We start from the raw sequence: 21404 nt of genomic DNA on the forward strand, positions 1-21404 counted from the left end.
TATTCTATATATTGCACTTGGTGTAGAACATACACTTATAAACACTTATTTTCACGCATGATAAAGACCAAACCTGTATTTTTGTATCCACTGAAAATGAAATGCATTGTCCGATATGTATTGCATTTTTTCTTTTAAACACCTGCATTACAAGTAGCCTACTGTTTTGAAGTACTGTTTTACTATTCACAAACATAACTTAATATTTCTACAGGAGGATATTCACTTATATAATTTCAGTGACGTCAAACTATTCATGATCTGTCAACAACCTCATAACCTACACTAGATGTATGGGAAGCATACTGTGTACCCAGCAAAAGCAAAAAAGTCACAGGGGTCAGGAGCCTTAGAAGAAATAGTGCCAACAGCTTAGCTTAGTATCAGGGCTTTGGGAGATTCAACACTGTGGTCCAAAAACTTTAAGCAATGTTACAAAAGAGATGTTATATCCGTGTATTTTATATAACTCTGAAATCCTATGATTCTGGGCCAATATAGAAAAGTAAATATCTTAGTGAGGCACTGATATTTCTGTGTTAAAATGTACCATGACTTTACAGAAAGAGTGGACGTTTGAGAGATCTAAATCACAGGTCAGATGAACTTCTTTTTAAACATTTTATTTCATAAAACCACCTTATCCATAGATGAGGATGAATAACTTTCCAATCTGTGTAAGTGGCAAGTGTCCTGACCTGATGAACAAATAGTACAGAATGCTATTGGTTGTACAGATTACCACAACTTCCTTTTCACATCTCAATCATTGTACAAAAAAAACATGAATCCAAAGGAAGAAAAAAGGCACCGTGTTTGCCCTGGAATGGGTTTACTCTTTTGTCTGAAACACCACTGACAACAGTACTCTCCTGTCTGCTATGTATGTGTGAGGTAGTCAGTCAACAGTCCCAACATTTACCTCTGGTCTGGTTTGGAACCTCTCCCTTCCTTTTACCACCCAGCTGTCTTCTGTTTGTTTGCCATTCCACTGGCTTTCATGGATACCACACACACACTTTTGAAAAAGTGAGCCAGTATATCCTGGGATGAATGGTACTGACATAGCATCGCTATGTTAATACTAAACGCTGGAGACGAGTTGGAGGAAAGGATTTGTGATGGCTGCTGTTAAACATGCTTTTTCTTTTTTTCTTTTTTGAGGGAGAAGGCGGAAAACATGTGAATGCCTTTGGACAATTGGGGTTTTATTATTTTTGCAGTCTATTGAAGACCATAATTTGAAAAATGCCTTTTACATTTTTTTATATTCAACAAGGATGTAATAACAGAGTTTCATCATTATAGGGGCATGGCCACTTAGTCTTTGGTATGGTAAATTCTTTCGGGCAGAAAGGCTAAAAGCCAGAGCAGCAAAGCCATCAATTAAAACTATGATTTTAAATAAGCCTACACATAAATAATGTATTGAATTTAAAATGGGTGTAAGTGGTGTATTTCTTTTTTTTTTATAAATAAACAAAAAAACATTGTTTTGTTAGAAGGTTACGCTTTTTATTCTGACAGCAGTCATTTCTATAGACTAGAGTGTTTGTTCAGAAATAGTGGTCTCCCCATCTCTCTAGTTCTTAAACAGAAAATACATTTTCAAGTCGGGATACCAATTTTGTCCACTCAGGAGAGAGAATGCCAAAAACATGATCCATCAACTTCAATGTGTTCCAGTTCCAATATTGTCTGCTCATTTGTTTTTGTTGTTATTATTATTATTATTATTATTATTCCCCCTATTGTTTTTCGTGTCTCCGAAGTCAATCAGCTAAATTAAGCTTATTATTAATATTCATATTAATACCTTTATTGTTGTTGTGTTCCATCACTTCCAATATACAGCTATATTTTCACTTAGAGTCAGAACGTCAATCAGTTTATGAAATCAAATCATGACAAAGAAGAACCGCCCCATTAAAGGAATTACAACATCCTATGATTGTGTGAACTAATTGATAACAACTAGAACTATTGCACTTGACTGATATTACTATAGAAGCTTTCTGTTATGATCAAAGTTGAAGTGACCAGTTAAGAGTGGGGCGGCTCAGAGTAGATGACAGAGTACAGCAACTTACAATGGGCCTGGTGTACAAGATACACTACACCACTAAGATACCCATACCTGTCAAAATACTTTCAAAATGTTAAGGATGTCCATAATTACAACACCAGGCAGCGCCACAGATCACGTTCAACCCAGAGTCAACTCAAACAAAGGGTCAAACTCGTTCTTCTGCTATACCACCAAAATGTGGAACGCCTTACCGAAGGCTTTAAAGGAGTGTGGATCCCTAGCATCCTTTAAAATCGCCCTGAAAAACTACTTACAGGCGGCAGCCGTTCGCATCTGGTAAAAACAAACCTAGCCCAGCCCTACCCTCCCCTGACCCTTCTTTGTATTTACCTACTGTATTTTATTTTATATATTTTTTTCCTGACTATAGCCTATCTATTGCATAGTACTGTGTTCTATCCGTCTGTCATTCAATGTTATATGAGATACTTCAATGGTTTCCTGTGGAAATAAGCCAAGTGCTTTTCTAGGATCTCCTTTTAGTAGACCTTGTATGTACCAGTGAACTGTACCGTCATGAAACTGTACCTTTTCCTATGCAAACTTCTATCAATCAATCAATCAAACCTTTTAAGGATTAGCACAACACTGTGGTTCCGCTGGCGGTTTACTGTCATTGAAGAGGTTATATGAGGTGGCTTTGATGGATGTTTGGCCTGTTTTCTGCCAGACCATGAGTGGATTTTGATACTCTCTGTTAATTCTCTCGGCAAACAGCAATATTTGGGGTGCTAGAAGAAACACCAACTCCCGGATCACTGAACACAAGCTTTTTTTTTGCCAGAGGTATGCAGGTCAGCTCTGCCAAAGACAGCACGTACTGTACAGTCAGGGGCGTCACAAGGGGGTAGGAAAGTGGGACTGAGTTACTAGGGCCCAAGGTGGTGGAGGGGCCTTAATTATTTTATACTTTAGCTATTGAAAAATAGCAGATATACAAGCTCACAGCGCGGCACCGATTGCCGCGCTGCGAGCTTGTAGATCTGCTATTTTTGAAAAGTCGTGAAAATGTGTGCAAATCTTTGAATGTATGTATTTTTTTAAGCGAACATTTGTAACTCAAATTTTGCTTCTGGGGGGGTCCCTGGAACTCAATAAATATTTTGAGATGGGGTTCCGTGGGCCAAATACATACCATTTTGGGGGTCCTTCACATGAAAAGGTTGGAGCTCCACTGACATAGAAACATAGGTTTTTCAAAAAACCTCAGAAGGATTTGAAATATTCAAAGATTTTCATGATTTTTCAAAGAAATTGCAGATCTACAAGCTCGCAGCACGGCACTCGGTGCCGCGCTGTGAGCTTGTATATCTGCTATTTTTCAATAGTTAAAGCACAGGGGCCCCGCAGTGAATCCTTGTACCCCACAGTGTTTTGCCCTTCCGCTGAAAGGTGAGGGTACTGCAGAAAATTAAATAGGAATAATTATATTAATAATAAATCACAGTTACAAAACTATTCATGAGGCTGAATAATTGAAAAACAACTATTAAAAGAAAACAGTAAATGAGGAAATAATCAAGTATAGAGTATAGAGTGTGTTTTGTAGAAAACGCAACATACATTATACAGAAAAGGGCACCTATACCGGTATATCGCCATAAAAGGGCCCACAGCCCTCCTATAGATCCTGTAAACAGGTCTCTATTATGTGCTTTCTTGACTCATAAAATGCCTTTCTGGGTGGTGTGGGGGCCCTCAAAGATAATTGGCCCAGGGGCCCCTGTGAGTCATAGTCCGTTCCTGCATGGGTTGAAGCAGCTCATTTTGTGTAAAGGCCCGTTCACATTGAGCCGATCCCGGGGCCGAGGATCCCCGACCAGATAAGATTGAAATACTGCACGGTTGGACAGGATGGGATAACATGCAGGTCCCAAGCCGTCACATTGTAAATAAAAAGAAAATCCATAATGTTAATTTCAGTGTTACATTACAGTAACACTCCAGGTTTTACTGTGTGGTTATATGGTCAGTGTTTTTGAGCGGTGGTCACAACGCTCCTATACGTGGCCGTGTGTGGGTCTGTCTGTCTGTCTGTTTGTTTGTCTGTTTGTCTGTCTGTATGTCTGTCTGTCTCCGGGTATGTAGCCTGGCCCTGCAGTAACCTTTTCTGACCACACATGTTAAGGGAGGGGCGCTGTTGCACACACACACACACACACACACACACACACACACACACACACACACACACACACACACACACACACACACACACACACACACACACACACACACACACACACCACCGCTCAGTTCACACGAGTGTGATTTTTATTGGCTGAGCCGCTAGACTGTTTACCCGCAGAATCTCTAGTCTACATCCTTCCTTTTGCTACTTTTCGCACCATTTTACACGTGTGGAGACCTCTTCGTGTCGTGATGTAATGACCCGTTCAAGAGTTCTTCTAACCACTCATGTGTCATTGTTCATGGCTGTATTGTCTGTGTGTGCCTCGCCTCAACATTGTCAACCCAGTAACCTGCATCTTTCTCCACTGGGTCAGAGGTTTTGAACTGCTAGAACCTGACCACACAGTCCGGAGATAAATGGGGCATAAAGGAAGTGTCTGCTCAAGCGTCTAATTCCTTGAGGTGTCATTTTTCACCAGGGTAACTGACCCCTCGCCTGCTGGGAGGTCACCCATGCAGGAATTTCTCACCACTTTGCTCACAGGGTTGCTTCCATGTTATGGTTTTACTGCAACGGACAAGTCACTCAGGATACACTGAAGCATTCATTCTCAAATTGAGAAACATCTGAATGATAGCCTATTTATCAGCATAATATGACAATGATACAATAGCGGGTCACTGTTTATATAACCTATATATGGAAGAGATTGATTGATTGATTGATTGATTGATTGATTGATTGATTGATTGACTGACTGATTGATTGATTGACTGATTGACTGATTGACTGAATACTTTATTAGAAGTTTGCAGGAAAAGGTACAGGACAGTTCACTGATACAAGGTCAACTAAAAGGATGAAGACCACAAGAAAGCTTTTGGGCTTGTTTAAATTGAGGTTTCTCAATTCATACATCATGACAGACAAATAAAACACAGTAGGCCTACTATGGAAAAAAATAAGTCTGAAAACAAAATAAAAAAATAAATGGTATTTACAGTAAAAAGATCAGGGGGAGGCTTTGTATAGCAACTGTCTGTAAGTGACTTTTCAGAGCGGTTTTAAAGGAGTGTATGGGTTTACACTCCTTTAAGGCCGTCAGTAGGGCATTCCACATTTTTGCGGCATAGCAGGAGAACGAATTTAACCCTTTGCTCGAGCCAAATCTGGATTGGACATAATTTGTGGAGCTTCCTTTGGTGTTGTAATTCTGAACATCCTTGACGTTTTGGAAGTATTCTGTCAGGTACATGGTTAGTGGTGTGTATCAGGCCCATTGCAAGATGCTGTAAGCTACTCCCATGAGCCATCCCAAACTTTCAAAATGATCAGGGGTAAAGTGAGCCAGAGATGGAAGGTTACAGGGGGCAGTATCAGTGATGTCAGTTATCTCCAAATTTGGGCACTGTTTAGCATCAGTGATGTCAGGTATATTAGACAGACATCAGACAGACAGATCGTTTGTTTATTAGTAAGATAATATGAAGATAACAATTATAGGCTTGTTGATTGATTGAAGAATGTATTAGAAGTTTGCATAGGAAAAAGTACAGTTTCGAATAGCAGCCGTTTGAAGGTGACTTTTCAGACCGATTTTGAAGGAGGCTAGGGATTTGCGGTATTTGCGGTAGGGCATTCCACATGTTGGTGGTATAGCAGGAGAAAGAATTAAAGCCTTTTTTAGAGATAAATCTGGGTTGAACATGATTAGTTGAGCTGCTTCTGGTGTTGTTGTGGACATCCTTGATGTTTAGAAAGTAATTTGTATCTTAGAGGTGTAGTGTATTTTGTACACCAGGCCCTGTACTCTGTCAGCTACTGTGAGCCACCCCGCGCTTATGTGATAAGCGGTGAGGTGGGCCCGAGAAGGAAGGCCAAGCACGACCCTAATCAGTTTGTTCTGGGCTGTTTGGTCTTAACTTTAAGGCTATTGGGGCATAAGTGTACCTCCTAGAATCTTTCATGTTTTGCTATTGATCAGTGGGGCAACCGCAACCCTCTGCAAGAAACAAATTCGATGATGATGATGATGATGATGATGATGATGATGATAATATTGAAAATGTTATAATTCTGTGTGCTCCTGAATCCAGTTCGTATGATTGATTGATTGAAGACTTTATTAGAAGAAGTTTGCATAGGGGAAAAAAACAGTTTCATGACGGTACAGTTCACTGGTACAAGGTCTACTAAAAGGAGATCCTAGAAAAGACTTCCATAGGAAACCATTTAAGTATTTCATATAACATTGAATGACAGACGGATAGAACACAGTATTATGCAGTAGATATAGTCAGGAAAAAAGGGGGAAACAATTTAAAAAAAATAAAAAATAAATAAAAAACATCATACAGTAGGTAAATACATAATAAAGTCGTATAACGTTTTAGGGAACTTAAAAAAGGACGGGCTTATTTGTATGGTAGGCCCACGATCCCTCTAATCAGCGCATTAAAACCTGATTGGATCGTCCTTCACGTGTCGTGGCTGTCGTCATTTCCTGGTAAGACAGAGTACAGAGTACAGAGTACTAACAGTCACACCATGGAAGACGATTATTATAAAACCATCGAAAATGCTCACTCCGAGTTTAAGAAAAAGAATTTCCAAACGGCAGAAGAACTGTACACAGCATATATCTCATCCTGCTTGCACACGGGGTACACAGCGTTACTACTTGTTTATCATTGACATTCACACTGTGTGGGGTTGAATAGTTAGCCAGTAGCTATCTGGACAGCGCGTGTGCTGCACCTTTACCCTACTTTTTAACTTTTATATTATATGGCATTGCACTAAGTTTGTATTTGTATTTGTATTAATTTACAGGGAATGTCAAGCTAGCAAGCTGGCTCATGCTTTCAACAACCGCGGTCAAATAAAATACTTCAGGGTGGATTTCTACGAGGCAGTGGAAGACTATACTAAAGCAATACAGGCTGACGGTCAATTCGAGGTGCCATTCTACAACAGAGGACTAATTCGCTATAGATTGGGTAATAAAATAGACACTTAATTCTGATTTGAAAGAGCATTACTTCGGAGTGACTGTGACATAACTGGAGCTGCTATACTATTTTTTAGACACTAGATGGAGCTGTTTACTTACCCAATTAATTCATATTTAACTCTGTTACAGGTTTTTACGAAGATGCCATGACCGACTTTCAGCAGGCCCTACAGCTTAATCCAGATTTCCAAGATGCCAAAATTAGCCTACAACAAACATTACTGGACCAGCAGCACAAGATCAATAGAGGATATTGAGTACTGACAATATAATAGACAAATACTTTTTAATGTTTTCAATCTAAACATTAGGCAAATGTTTGTCATTATGGGGAGCTGATAATGCTCACATGGAATCAATATAGCCTGCACGGATATGTAAGATTATTTTTTAATATAATGACTTGAGCAATAATCATGACAAAGTAGCACGCACAAATATACATGAGCAATAATTGAGTACCTGAGACGAATAACAGTCTAAGTCTGTATTTTAATATTTCGGATATAGATTTTTATTTTGATTTACCAGACTGTAAACCACAAATTAGAAGTTTTTAATTTCTTAAAGTCTTAATGTACTCCTCTCTCATTTTGTTGAATTAGATTTTTTTTACTTAACTCATATATATTAGGAATTATAAGACATAATACTTATGGAAAGTGGAAAAACAGTATATCTTTAACAGTTTGTGGAACAACAGTCTAAGTCCGTACAAGCAATATTCAGCAGACAAAGGGAGCAAACCGACAATTAAACAAAATGAGGGGGGATTGCATTAACAATTTAACAGATTAAAAATGACTAGTTTGTGGTTTACAGTCTGGTAAATCCAAAAATATATATATTCAAAAAAATTCAAATATGGACTTATACTGTTATTCGTCTCAGGTACTCAATTGATTGAGGCATTTATTCTTAAAATATTCATTTGGAATGCTGTTGAGATTATAGACACAGCTAAAAATTATATATATTTATATATATAAATTAAAACACTCAAGATATTATAGCCTACATACTGTATGCACAGTGCGGTATCATCACACAGGATCAAAGGCCTGTAATACTTCTTGGCCAAGTGTAAACAGTTCCTTGTCACATTACTCTGTCTCACCAGCTTCAAGTTTCAAAATGGTTTAAGAAGCTAACAGAACTCAGCTCTGCAGTTGTTTAAAACATCATTAATTTGGTACTGTAACAATAAGTTGTGGGCCATTTCTCGAGTTTGTAAATACAGCAATAAACAGTTTTTGATGACAGTGTACTGTCTTATTTATTTACTATTTATATATTGTGTCATGCTCACAAAGTGCCCAACCTGCGTTGACACCAAAAGAACAGTTTGGTCAGACCTTCAAATCAGTCTTAAACTAAATATTCTATCTTTTCTCCTTTGCGTAGCAAATAAAATCTGCAAGAAAGGTTCCCTTCCTGAAGAATGTAATAATTTACTGTAGGCTCTTTTCCTGAGTGACTTAAAAAGTGCTAGATAATCATAATCATCCAGCCATAGAAAAAGTATTGGGACACTTCACTAAAGAATTGTATTACATGGCCTACTATGATAATAAACCCCAAAAAGCACCAAATTCTCAATTTCACTGGAGTGGCATTATTCATGCAGTCTCTTAAAATGATACTACATAATGTTCCACACTGTAAAGTTACTGTTTATGATGCAATACGTGTGTGGTTTCACATTGATATATTTTATAGATAGACACACACATTTTGAGAGAGAAACTGATACACACTGTCCTCCTGACTAGTGGTCTAGTACAGTGGTTCTCAACCTTTTCAGGCCGTGACCCCCAACATATTCATATTTTAACTGGGGACCCCCCCACCCTGACAAGCACTAAGAGTTGAGGCATTACATTTTATACACGTTCTATTGTGAAAATAGCCAATCTACATGCTCACAATACTGAGGCGTTGTGAGCATGTAGATCTGCTATTTCCACAATTTCTGCTTCTAATATTTGACAATTTGTCCAATGATTAATATGTCATTTTAGAGGTATGAAAAAGTCCTTAAATTGTCACTTTAGAAATGTGCAGATAAGCTCTCTATACACTTAAACTTTATGTTGGTTTGTTTACTGTTGAGGGAAAACAATGTTCACATTCAGTTAATCTTCTTGGGACCCCCCAAAATAATTTGGGGACCCCCTGGGGGTCCCGACCCACAGCTTGAGAACCACTGATCTAGTAGTCTATACCTGTATATAATAGTATAAACATTGGTATTATACACTGCTGATGTCCACTTTAATGTATTAAGGAGAGGGTAAAACACCTGCACACTGGTTAAAAGCGCCCATAACTTATTTTAATAATTGTGCAACATTCCGACCGTAAATGAAGGCCTTTAGCCACTTTAATGTATTACCAGTTTGTACAAGCCTGGCTTCTTGTACTCTGATACTGTATGAATCCCATGCTTGTTAAGACATGGCTACAAAAGGGATAGTTCACCCCCAAAAAATACTTCATTTTTGTCGCATCCCTTAGCCAATAATTTGATGACCAGCAGTGGTTCCCTATCTAGACACAAATAGCTTGCTTTGTTCCCTATGGAGAGTGACAAAGAGTCTCCTCAAATTATTGTCTTAGGAATGCGACAAAAATAAAACAAAAAGTCTCCATGGGTGTGAGCAATCGATAGAAAAACAGTGAACTATCCCTTTAATCCGCTTGTGAACTCTGCAGCGATAGGCTACACTGATATGTGTCACCTGTGCACAGTGAATCACTGAAACATACCACAGCTGTTGAAGAATTGGTGATATCATCAAGCACTGTTTCAGTGCTATTGTGTGTCTTGCTGCCTGGGGTTTAATGTCAAGCTCTCCCAGTACTTGAATTTTTTTTTTTTGTGGGCCTACCTGATCTGTATTATGAGGATACTTGGGAGTTTGTAAGTGTTTCTCAAGAATTTAGCATGTGTTTTTCCAAACCATTTTAACATCCTTGTAGACTTGTATGTGTCATTGTGTCTTCATTTTTAGCATGACATGGATTTTGATGCCAGCCGTCATCTTGGGTCAAGCGAGGCCAAGTATAAAGTCAAATTCACAGCCAAGTAAGTACTGCCACGCTAAACGTTTGTATTACCTCAAGTCATTTATATATGGGCTAATAAATCACTCATATCATACCTCAAGTTTAATATATGAGCTCATAAATCACTCATACCTCCAAGTTTTGTTTTTATCCGAGTTAACCATCTGTTTCTTCAAAACAGGCAGTGGTTTAAAGTCAGACTGTGTGGGAAATCTCATGAGGCTGACATTAGACAAGGCTCTTGCTGTGGGGAACCAACTAGAAGTTGAAGCCATCAGTGAGTATTTAATTATGTGAATCACAAACCATTTCTTTAATTATGTGAATCACCAAAACCAATCTTATCTTGTAATGTTTATGAATGCTCCTCCTCCCAGGTGGTTCTCAACACATGCATATAACACCAATCTTGGCTGCTCAATGTGGATATAGCATGGAATCTGACCCATGGGGTAACACCAGAATCTATGCATCCTTGATGGGCTGTTATGTGGACAATCATGTATGTAAACAAAATAAATCATTCACAATATATTTTTCTATCACTGCCACTGTGTGTGGGGGGCAGTTACACATCTGAAGTGTTAAATCTGCTGCATCTGTTTTCTGCATTTCTATGTTCCCAGGAAGATGACTCATTTAATGTTAGCTTGAGACTCCGATTGTACAACCAAACCACATCAGATGTAGTTACTCATGATATTTCTCAAACTTGTGAAGACGAGTCCTGGCGCTCGGAGGAGATTCTTTGTGACAGAAATTACATGGAAGTAAGTCACCCAACAATGGGACCAGATATGAATATGTAAAACCATATTTAAAAATCTAAATGGCCAGTTTAATGATTTAATTTGTCTATTTTAAGGTGTCTCAACTCGTACCTGACATTAGACTTGAAGTGGGCCAGGAAGCCCAGGATATGAAACTTCAACATGACTCTAAACTCAAAGCAGTTCCTGGTGTATGTTTATAAGTACCATTTTTGTGGCTTTACATGTTATAATCTTTTATCTAAGGTAGTCTGACTTTGAATGCCTTAGCCACTATTAAGGCTTAATTGTGACTCAAAGGGGTGCCTTTTTTTGTATTATTCCCTACAGACAACCGGTGCTGCTCATGGTATCTGGAAGATGACATTTCACACTCCTGACCCAGTGGTGATGCTGCTGAAGGAGGCTCAAGAAGTTGGCTTTGGAGCCATGACCACCGATAGTCGCCTGGTTTTACGTAGCTCATATAACACAGCAAGGACTTACACTGAGAATGTAAGCAACCCCAGCCCCCTCCCTGCAGTATGCATGTTTTCTTTCCTTATGAAGTCACTTTAAATGTATCTCTTTTAGGTGGCTGGAGTTCCCATGGAGGTTTTCAAAGTGAGCACCTACTATAAATTGCCACATGATATCATAGTCATCAACTCGGCAGCTGCGTGTCCTGTGGGTGAGTCTTTGATGATAAATAATACATTTAAAAAGGTGTACTGCAGACAGTACAACTAACCATTTTTTTCTGCAATAGGTGGTGTGCTCTTTACTGAGGATATGATCTCCTGGCATTTACCTCGCCGCATAACGCCACTAATACATGGTGGCATCAAAGTCTTCGAAATGCACATGGGAATTAATGGTCAGAGGCTCGATAAATCTCAGATGGCGGCCCGCCGCTACACGCTGTCAGCTACAGAATCTCACATCATCACGGAGCTTCCAATTGGATCGCCGGATGGTTACTACAAGGTTGGGACACTGTGGACAGAATGTCAGTTGATGTGCATCATTCTAGGGTAGGTCTATTTGCATGTTTTATTAATGTGACATGAATTATTGCAGAGTCATGCCCCAGATTACCAGTACCACATCACCTACACGGTTGAACCAATGCTGGAGTTGCTCTGGTGGTCAGACACCCAGGCTGATACCAAATACAAGGTGCTGTTCCCCATTACCACCCCTCTGATGCCCCAGCCTCTGCACTTTTCTGACCGTAAGTATCATCTGTTGATAGAAAAAGACCCAGTTAATCATAATCACATGAACACTAGCTACGCTAGCAACGCATCTGGCGATTGTAGATCCGCTATTTGCGACAAAGATTTGGTGTAGAGGGAAATCGATGTAGAGGGCAGACCTAGTATAGAGCCCAGGGGGTCCCGGTCTTATATAAGATTTATGTGGTTAATCTCAACGAATGTCAGATGGTATAAACCTAAATGAGTTCAGCACAATACAAATAATTACGTTTTTAATTGGTGTGAAGTGAGCGGTGCTATTTATGAGTTAATTTAATGTCTTCGCAGGACAATTTAGTGTCCTGCGAAGATTGGCCAATGGAAACTTACAACAAACTTTAAGCCGTTTGTACCAGGATGTAGGCTACGCTTCAGAGCCTGGACATTTTTTGGGGGGAACCGGACAAAGCCAGATGTTGGAGCTCAGCTCCTTCCCACCTCTCAAAGAAATAATCATACACTGTAGCAATGAACATTCATGAAGAACAAAGAAAAGTTGACTTTGCTTTGATTTCAACCCACCACTGCTGCTGTTCCAGATACCGTCCCTGAGGAGAGGGCGTTTAGCATCCTCTTGGGGACCTTCCTCCATGACGTGAAGCTGGTGAACATCACCTTTTCCACCGGCGTGCTCACTGTTGATGAGTGCAATGCCAAGGGCTTCAATGTCCGGGAACACACACACTCCAATGGCTCCAAGATCTTCTCTCTTCAAGTGCCCTTCTCTGACCATGCCGTCGTGAAACATGTATGTGCAGTAGATGACTTGTTTGCCTATATGTGGGTAGAGTTCACTCAACTTGTTGGACCATTTGAACGAGCATCACTTAACAAGAATAGAAGTACTGCATGTTCAGAGTAAAATCCTCAGAAAATCCTCATCCTTCATTTATTGATGCATAACTCTGTGTATACAGCAGGACCCTTGAAAACGACTTGACCCATTTTTTACTTATTTTCGTAATATTGGTCCCCACTAATGCCCATGATGATATGGTACAGTGGAGGCCCTCCTCTGAGACACAGCTGCTGTGGACAGAACCCTGCCTACCTGTGACATCATAGTTGGGCAGGTTTTTGTTTTCAAACCAGATTAAAAATGTCTTGACGTGAGAACAATGGCTTCCATTATATCATAACTTTCCAGGAATAGAAAGCCTGCTGTTTATATTAGCTTGGATTCCACATCGATGTCACTTGTAGGCGGGTTTCTGAACACAGGCCTCCTCTTGAGACATAAGACAGAGTAGACATAGACAAGAATGATACCATATTATCGTGAGAATTAGTGAGGACCAATTATATGAAGGTGGTGTTGATTTAAGCTTGAAGGGCGATTTCACACCCATTTTTAACCGAGGATATTGCTGTGTATTTATAGTCCCATTTTAGTGAAGTTGAGTAATTTATTTCTTTTTTTCTCCTCACAGAATCCCGAACCCTTGGTTACAGTCTACTCCTTGCCCCTGACCTACGGGCTTGTCATTCTGCCTGAGCAAACTCCGTTCTCTTACACATTAGAGGTGGAGCAATCTCTGCGGGATGTTGGTGAGCTTTGGCAGGGAATTATTACTAATGTGATATGGTGATTTATGTATTTCCCATGCAGATGATGGCAGATGAGTTTTCTTGTGTGTTCCTTGTGTAGCAGTATACATCTGTATGTTAATTTAGCTCTTTTAGTGTTTAGGCCTAGTGCTTATAATTGCCATTTCTTTAGTGAGCTGCATTAGCACTATAAACTGTTTATTACTCATTTTGGTGACGTTTTGTCGTCAACCACAACAATGAAAAGTCTGGATGAAGCAGGTCTTTGGTTAACAGGATTATGTACAATGTGTCCCGCTTGTTTGTTTTAGTTCTACCCAGCATCACTGGCACCTGTGACCACAACACGTTTCACCTCAGTGTGGAATATGGGAGTCAGGGCCACAACTTCCAGGCCATTCTTGGCTCTCGGTTGCTGAGTCCTGAGCTGGCAGAGGTCTACATGTACACTGAAAATGGCACTCACTTCAGTCTTGAGGTGCCATACAACTCCCCTGACACAGCATTTGAGGTAGGCAGTAGTGGAAAAAGTACTCAAATGTTTTACTTAAAAGTATCAATACTGCAATATAGAAATATTCTGTTACCAAAAGTAAAAGTACAAAATGTTTGAGAATAGCAGATCCAAAAGCTCACAACGTGTTGAGCTTGTAGATCAGCTATTTTCAAATAGCCTAGGTATAAAATAGGGCTAAAGTGGATTAAAGTGTGTTTTAGAATAATCTGCAAAGTAACTAGTAACTAAAGTTCTCAAATAAATGTAGAGTAAAAGTAAAAAATTGTATTCGAGATGTATTGAAAATACAGAAGTACAAATACTTCAATTGTACTTAATTAAGTACATTACCTAAGTAAATGTACTTTACACCACTGGAGGTAGGTCGAGTCCAGCGCAGTGTGAGTGAGATATATAATATGACCTTGATGAGAGCACGGTCTATAAATCTTTGTTTACAGCTGATCGAGTCCTCATCAGTCAAAGCCAGAGCTGACTTGCTTCTGTGGGAGCCCAACAACGAGTGGAGACTCGCCGATTTCTCTCTGGCCTGCAACTTCCCTTTGACCACGACTGGTAATGTGTCAAATTAAATTTGTTGCATTTCTGTCTGGCTTGTCCAGGGGCGTCACAAGGGGTAGGAAAGTGGGACTGAGTTACCAGGGCCCAAGGTGGAGGGGCCCTAGTAACTTTAGCTATTGAAAAATAGCAGATATACAAGCTCACAGCGCGGCACCGAGTGCCGCGCTGCGAGCTTGTAGATCTGCTATTTTTGAAAAGTCGTGAAAATGTGCGCAAATCTTTGAATATAATGTATTTTTTAAGTGAACATTTGTAACTCAAATTTTGCTTCTGGGGGGTCCCTGGAACTAAATATTTTGAGATGGGGGGTCCTTCACATGAAAAAGTTTGAGCATCACTGACATGGAAACATAGGTTTCTTGGCACACATTTTCATGATTTTTTCAAAAATAGCAGATCTGCCGCGCTGCGAGCTTGTATATCTGCTATTTTTCAATAGTAAACATTCATGGGGGGCCCGCAGTGAATCCTTGTACCCAGGGCCCAGAATTTGGTGTGACGCCCCTGGGCTTGTCATAGGAAATTACTGACTAATGAGACTCTTTTCAGAGTGTCACGCTAATGGATCTGTGACTGCACTGGCTGTGAAAGTGGAATCTGTCCCCACGCTAATCCCGAGTTGGCTGACACTGAGGGACCCATCCTGCAAACCAGTTTTCAGTGATGACCGCTTTGCATATTTCTCTTTCACTGTTGATTCCTGTAGGACCACTAGAACGGTATGCCCCCCCACCCCACCCCGATTTTTTTTACTTAAAATTAATGTTTATCCAAGTTTAGAGCACGCATTAACATTGGCTAACTGCCCTACCAGATCTTACTGACCTTAACCACTGCAAACCATATTTCCTTAACCATTAATCTAATCCCTAACTAACTAAACACAACCATTTTTATCCTTTTTATTTTTATATATTTAACCATTTGTATACATTTAACCATCTCTGACCTAATGCCTACATCAAATCATCTCTAACCTCACTCAATACGTCTACATTTAACCAGCTCTGATCTAAAACTCAAACGCAACGTTTAAAGCTTGGGTCAGTTTGGCTCTGGCACATTGCATTGTGGGTATGATACTGTTGGTTCAGGGGGCAATACATTTTATTTTTGTATTGTATTCCTCATTCTTATTCCTCTCACCTGTAGTTCTTTGAAAACTACATACTGTATGAGAATGAAATTGCCCTTGATGAGAAGAGCATGCATCGTTCATCCAAAGGTTACACGTTGCCAGCAGTTGTGTACAGGTATAAAGACCTACTGTATCTGCTATCCTGCTTGACAGATTACATTGCAATATAGTTTACAATTGTCCTGCAGTAGTGCTTAAATGCCCTGTGCCCTTACAGGCACACCATTTCTTGCTTCTATTTGGTCCATGACAAGAAGACATTGGCATTCCGATATAAACCGCGGGATAATGAACCTACAGCAGAGCGTGGGTCAGGACAGCTGTTGGTACAAATGAAACTTGCCCAGGGTAAGATTGGAACTATAGTATACAAATATATTTTATGTTGACCTCATATCCAGCTTCATTTTCCAAGTCCAAGTTACCAAGCAAATGCATTTTACTTGGTAAAGATTCTACACAACTTTACCAGTGATCAATTTTATTACTCTCACCCCTCTACCAGTGCTCTTCTTTATATTTTGACCTCAGATTCATCGTATGTACAGTTCTACCAAGCAGATGATTACCCAGTAACGAAGTACCTGAGGGAGCCATTGTATTTTGAGGTGGAGCTGGAGTCTCCTGACTCTCAGTTAGAGCTCATCTTGGAGAACTGCTGGGCTACTCTACATGAAAACAGGACTTCTTTGCCAAGTTGGGACATCATTGTGGATGGGTAAAGCGATGATCTTGGTCCAATAATTATTGATATGGATACTTGGAGCAATACTTGGAAGACATGGCATTCTTCTGCTTCTATTGATTTCTGATCATTATGCTGTTTAGTTTGAAACGTGTGTGTGCTTGTGTTCATGATTTGCTCGATTTAACTAGGTGTGAGAACCTGGACGACAGCTACGCAACAGTCTTTCATCCAATTGTGAGTGACCCGAGGGTTCCAGTCCCTGGCCATGTAAAACGCTTCTCTATGAAGATGTTTACCTTCACTAAGACTGAAAATGTTCAGGAAAACCAGGTATACTGAACAGCTGTGTTGTCGTTTCTCATGCAACATAAAATCCAAGGCAGATTCATCTATCCATGCTCACCCGAGTGCCGAGTCTAATAACTTGAGTTGCCTGTGTGTTAAATTCTCGACCTACAGATTTATGTGCACTGTGACGCAGTGATTTGTGAGACCAACAAGCGGGCAGATGGCATCTGCAGTGTCCAGTGTGGACTCTCACGTTTGCAAGTGAGCCTTGCAAACGTGAGAAACACCAAGCCACAAAGCGGACCGAAAAGGGGTAAGGACGAGAACGGCAGCATAACTGTGAACGCTGGGTCAGAAAACTGACAGATGCCCCCTATCTGATCCTAATCTTGTATACCACGATGCTCAAAGGCACATTCCTTTATTGATTATGTAGATTTGTGGTCTATAGCAGGGGTCTTCAACTGATTTTGACCCAGGGACCACCATCCTGACTACGGGCAAACTGGGGACCACCACTATTGTGTCGGGGGGTCCATCATAGACCCACCTGACACAATAGTGTCAGTTTTCAAAGCATTTTATACCAGTAAAGGGCAGGGATGTCATTTTTTAAGATTTTTGTTGAATACAGCAATTTGAATGCATCCTCTACAGATCTAGCCTGGCGCTGCCAGCCTCTTTCACACACTTTGTTCCACCACCCCCTGTAATATATATTGTGTAAAAGTTATAATACATAAAAACGTTCATATATTCCTAGATTCATTGTGCATGCAGTGAAATATTCAAAACTTTTTTTTTTTTTTTTTTTTAGATTTTTTAATTTAATTTAGATTGGTATGGCATACAGCTCATGAAAATTGAAAATCTCAAAATATTAGAATATTACTTCAAAAGATGGATTTATAATACAGAAATGTTAAACTTCTGAAAGGTTATGTTAATTAATGCACTCGGCACTCTGGAATGCTTTTGAACAAATGTCTTCATCAATGGGGCGTGGCATGAAGCTGGTCAGCCTGTGGTACGGCTGAGGTGTTTATGGAAGCCCAGGTTTGCTTTGATAGAGCTCATCTGTGTGTTGAGTCTCTCATCTACCTCATGACAACACAACACACACGTGGGGTTCAGGTCAGGCCAGTTGGCCGGTCAGTTAGGCCCAGTAATACCATGGTCAGTACACCAGTTACAAGTAGTTTGGCTCTGTGGGAAGGTGCCAAGTGCTTCTGGCTAAAGGAAATCATCGTCTCCATAAAGCTTGTCAACCTATGGATGTACAAAGTGTTCTAAGATAAAACACAGTGGACCAACACCAGCAATACAATGCTGGTTTTGCTCCACAGAATTGTTTTATCAAGTTGAGAGTCAACACATTGATGAAGACATTTGTTAAAAGTATTCCAGACCAAGTACGGAGTGCATAAATTAACATAACCTTATATATGAAAGTTAAAAAAAATTATATCACAGAAGAAAATGAACTAGAATGAATGAATGAATCTACCCAGTACAGTGAGTGACCAAAGTACTTTGTTCCAGGGCGCAGAAGTAAAGACTCAACCCAGCATCAAACGAAGCAGATCTCTTCTGGACCAATTTTCCTGTTAAACCCTCAATAGAATCTTCTGAATAAAATACTTGATCTTAAAATTGCTTTGTTTTTGTTTTTCCCTTAAGTTTATTGTAATGAAAGGCTGGCCAAAAAAAATCCTCTCCTGAATTCTAAAGTGCTGCTGTGTTTACAGAAGGCACAATGAATTTGTCTTAGAAACTTGTGACGGGGAGCATTTCCACATGCTTGGAGTAATGGTAGTGTCTAACATATGACTTGAGTAGCATTCCATTTCCTTTTTTGGAAGTGTTACCCATTCCGAAATGATTAACGACGGCTGGTTTTTGTATACAGAAGGAAATGCACGTGGAATTACTAGCTAACTGTTTAGCTTAAGGATTAATGTTTCCATGAACTGCATTCCCTGAGGTTGGAGCTGCAACAGAAAACGATGGCCTGATTATGTACAACATTTGCCAAGTATATATGTGCTGCAACTTAGTCAAGATTTTTAAGTGGGGAACTTGAATGTGAAATTCAGTGTTTGTGGTGGGGGGGGGGGGGGGGGGTAATCCTCCCTTCAGTGATCATGCAAATGCTGTTATTCCATTATTCAATGTCATACTTGGTCTTTAATTATACTGTGTATGTAACTAAAAATTCCAATATTGAGTTACTTGTCAACTCTTATTTATACCAAGATAATCTGACACGTGCAATCACAATCTCATTTTGTTAGTGCACCTGCTGTAGTTGAGATTCATCATGTCCCCTTACCTTGTCCCATATGGAGATCCTTCCTTGATGTCATCAATATTAAGCCCTTATCTTGGAATGCCCATATGGATAACCCTAACCCTGTGTTAGTCTCATGTGGTCTGTCAGTCATTTTCATATTTGGGAAAAGTTACATTTTTAATTAAAGTCAATTGAGAAAATGAATTCATGAATAGATTTATACATTAAACTATCTCTTAGCAAAATGCAAGGAATCGATTCCCGGAGAAGCCGGTCGATTTGACATATGGCCCAAGTGTGTGCCACCAAAACCGTGGGAGGAGCAGCAAAATAAAGTTTATATAGGAGGGGAAAGATGGATGGAATAAAGTTGGACAAGTACTATAGTCTGGTTGCCCTGCAGGGCCAACCACGCTCATTATTTTCTCTTATGGTTTCTCTAAACGTTTAAAATTATTAGAGTAGCCTACTTTCGCACTTGTGTCCATGCTTCCACTGCACTGGTAGAGGATGACTGATCAGACTGTCTGCTTCCTGGCAGACAACATGTGATGTTGCGATGTTCCAGAGTGAGCTTGAAAAGCTCTCAGAGCACCCTCTAAGCTAGTATGACTTTAATGGCACAGTAGTGTAACTGAACTCAACCTACCTTAGAGACAACACACAAGCTTTTAACCCACTGAGCCAATCTGCTTTTACATCACTGTGTTCCCTTAAAGAGGTGTGAGACTTGGGGTGCCCGCTGGCCAAGTGGTAAAGGTGCATACCACTTACTAGGGTATGATGCCTGCTGACGTCGCCGGTTCGATTCCCGATCCAAACGACCTTTGCCACTTGTCATTCCCCATCTCTCCCCAGATTCCTGTCAGTCTACTGTCCTATCAAATAAAGGCATAAAAAGCCCAAAGAACAAATCTTTAAAAAAAAAAGGTGTGAGACTTGACCAAGTAATACCAGCATCAAGATATTAGGCCCATGGATCATTGTCAAGCAGCTGTCATTTAGTCTGAAATTTTAAGTGGAGAGCACTGTGCAACGTACCCGTGTAGTGGGGCTATTGATGTCTTTGAAATGAGATCTGAGATCTGGTAGGAGCAATGCACCAAGTCAAATTCACCATTATGTGAACATAAACAGATTAAATGTCTTTTTATTCTTAAAGAATGCATTAAAGTGGTACATTAGACTTCAGATCTGTTGTGATGTTTTGTAATAGCATCTGAACACACAGACATCCAAAATATCACATTTCCAAAATAACGCATCAAAATTAAGGATTATACATTTATTGAAACAATATCGACCTCCTTGAACACAAATTATGTGTTCTGGTCCATCTGTCCTCCAGTAAAGCTAAATACATTCAAGTTCAGTACTGAGGAATGTGAGGATTGAAAGACTGATCTAATAATTATAGTCAGTTACATTGAGCTCATGATATGATAAATTACAGCACAAATTGTTATAATAAAACAATTTATTTGGCTTGCAAAAACAGTATGGGTCCAACCGCTACAGGTACATATTCGAAGTTCTCTGCAGATCGCTTTTGACCTATTGAGGAAATGAGACAAATGAAATCAGTCATCATATATGATGAATGCATTTACCATTTCAGATCAACTCAGACCAAACCTTTTATCCTTTTATTTTGGTTAGAGCACTGCACATCACATGGTCCACCCCCTGGATTCTCCGAATCGCAGATCACCACATCACAGTGGACAAATATCTACAAGATTTGGAACAGAACAGCAGACTTGGTAGGCACAGAACAAAGATTTTGTTTTTTTGACTAAAATGCTGGCAACCACACTGACACTAATAACTTTACATTATGGTCATACTCCAAATTAAAGCACCCCCCAGAAAAGGCAACCAGCGACTACAGCCCTGCGATTAGCACGACTGGTTGTGCGTTGGTCTGACGAGTGGAGTCCCAGGTTCAATCCCTGCTTCCGCGCATCACTACATACTGTATCAAGTATTTTCATTTTTCCATTGTTTTACACACTGGAATTAGGTCATAAAATCACCAAAATGCAATTTTACTTTCTT

The sequence above is a fragment of the Nannobrachium achirus genome, assembly GCF_963921795.1.
Source record: "Nannobrachium achirus genome assembly, chromosome: 16".
Taxonomy (NCBI): domain Eukaryota; kingdom Metazoa; phylum Chordata; class Actinopteri; order Myctophiformes; family Myctophidae; genus Nannobrachium; species Nannobrachium achirus.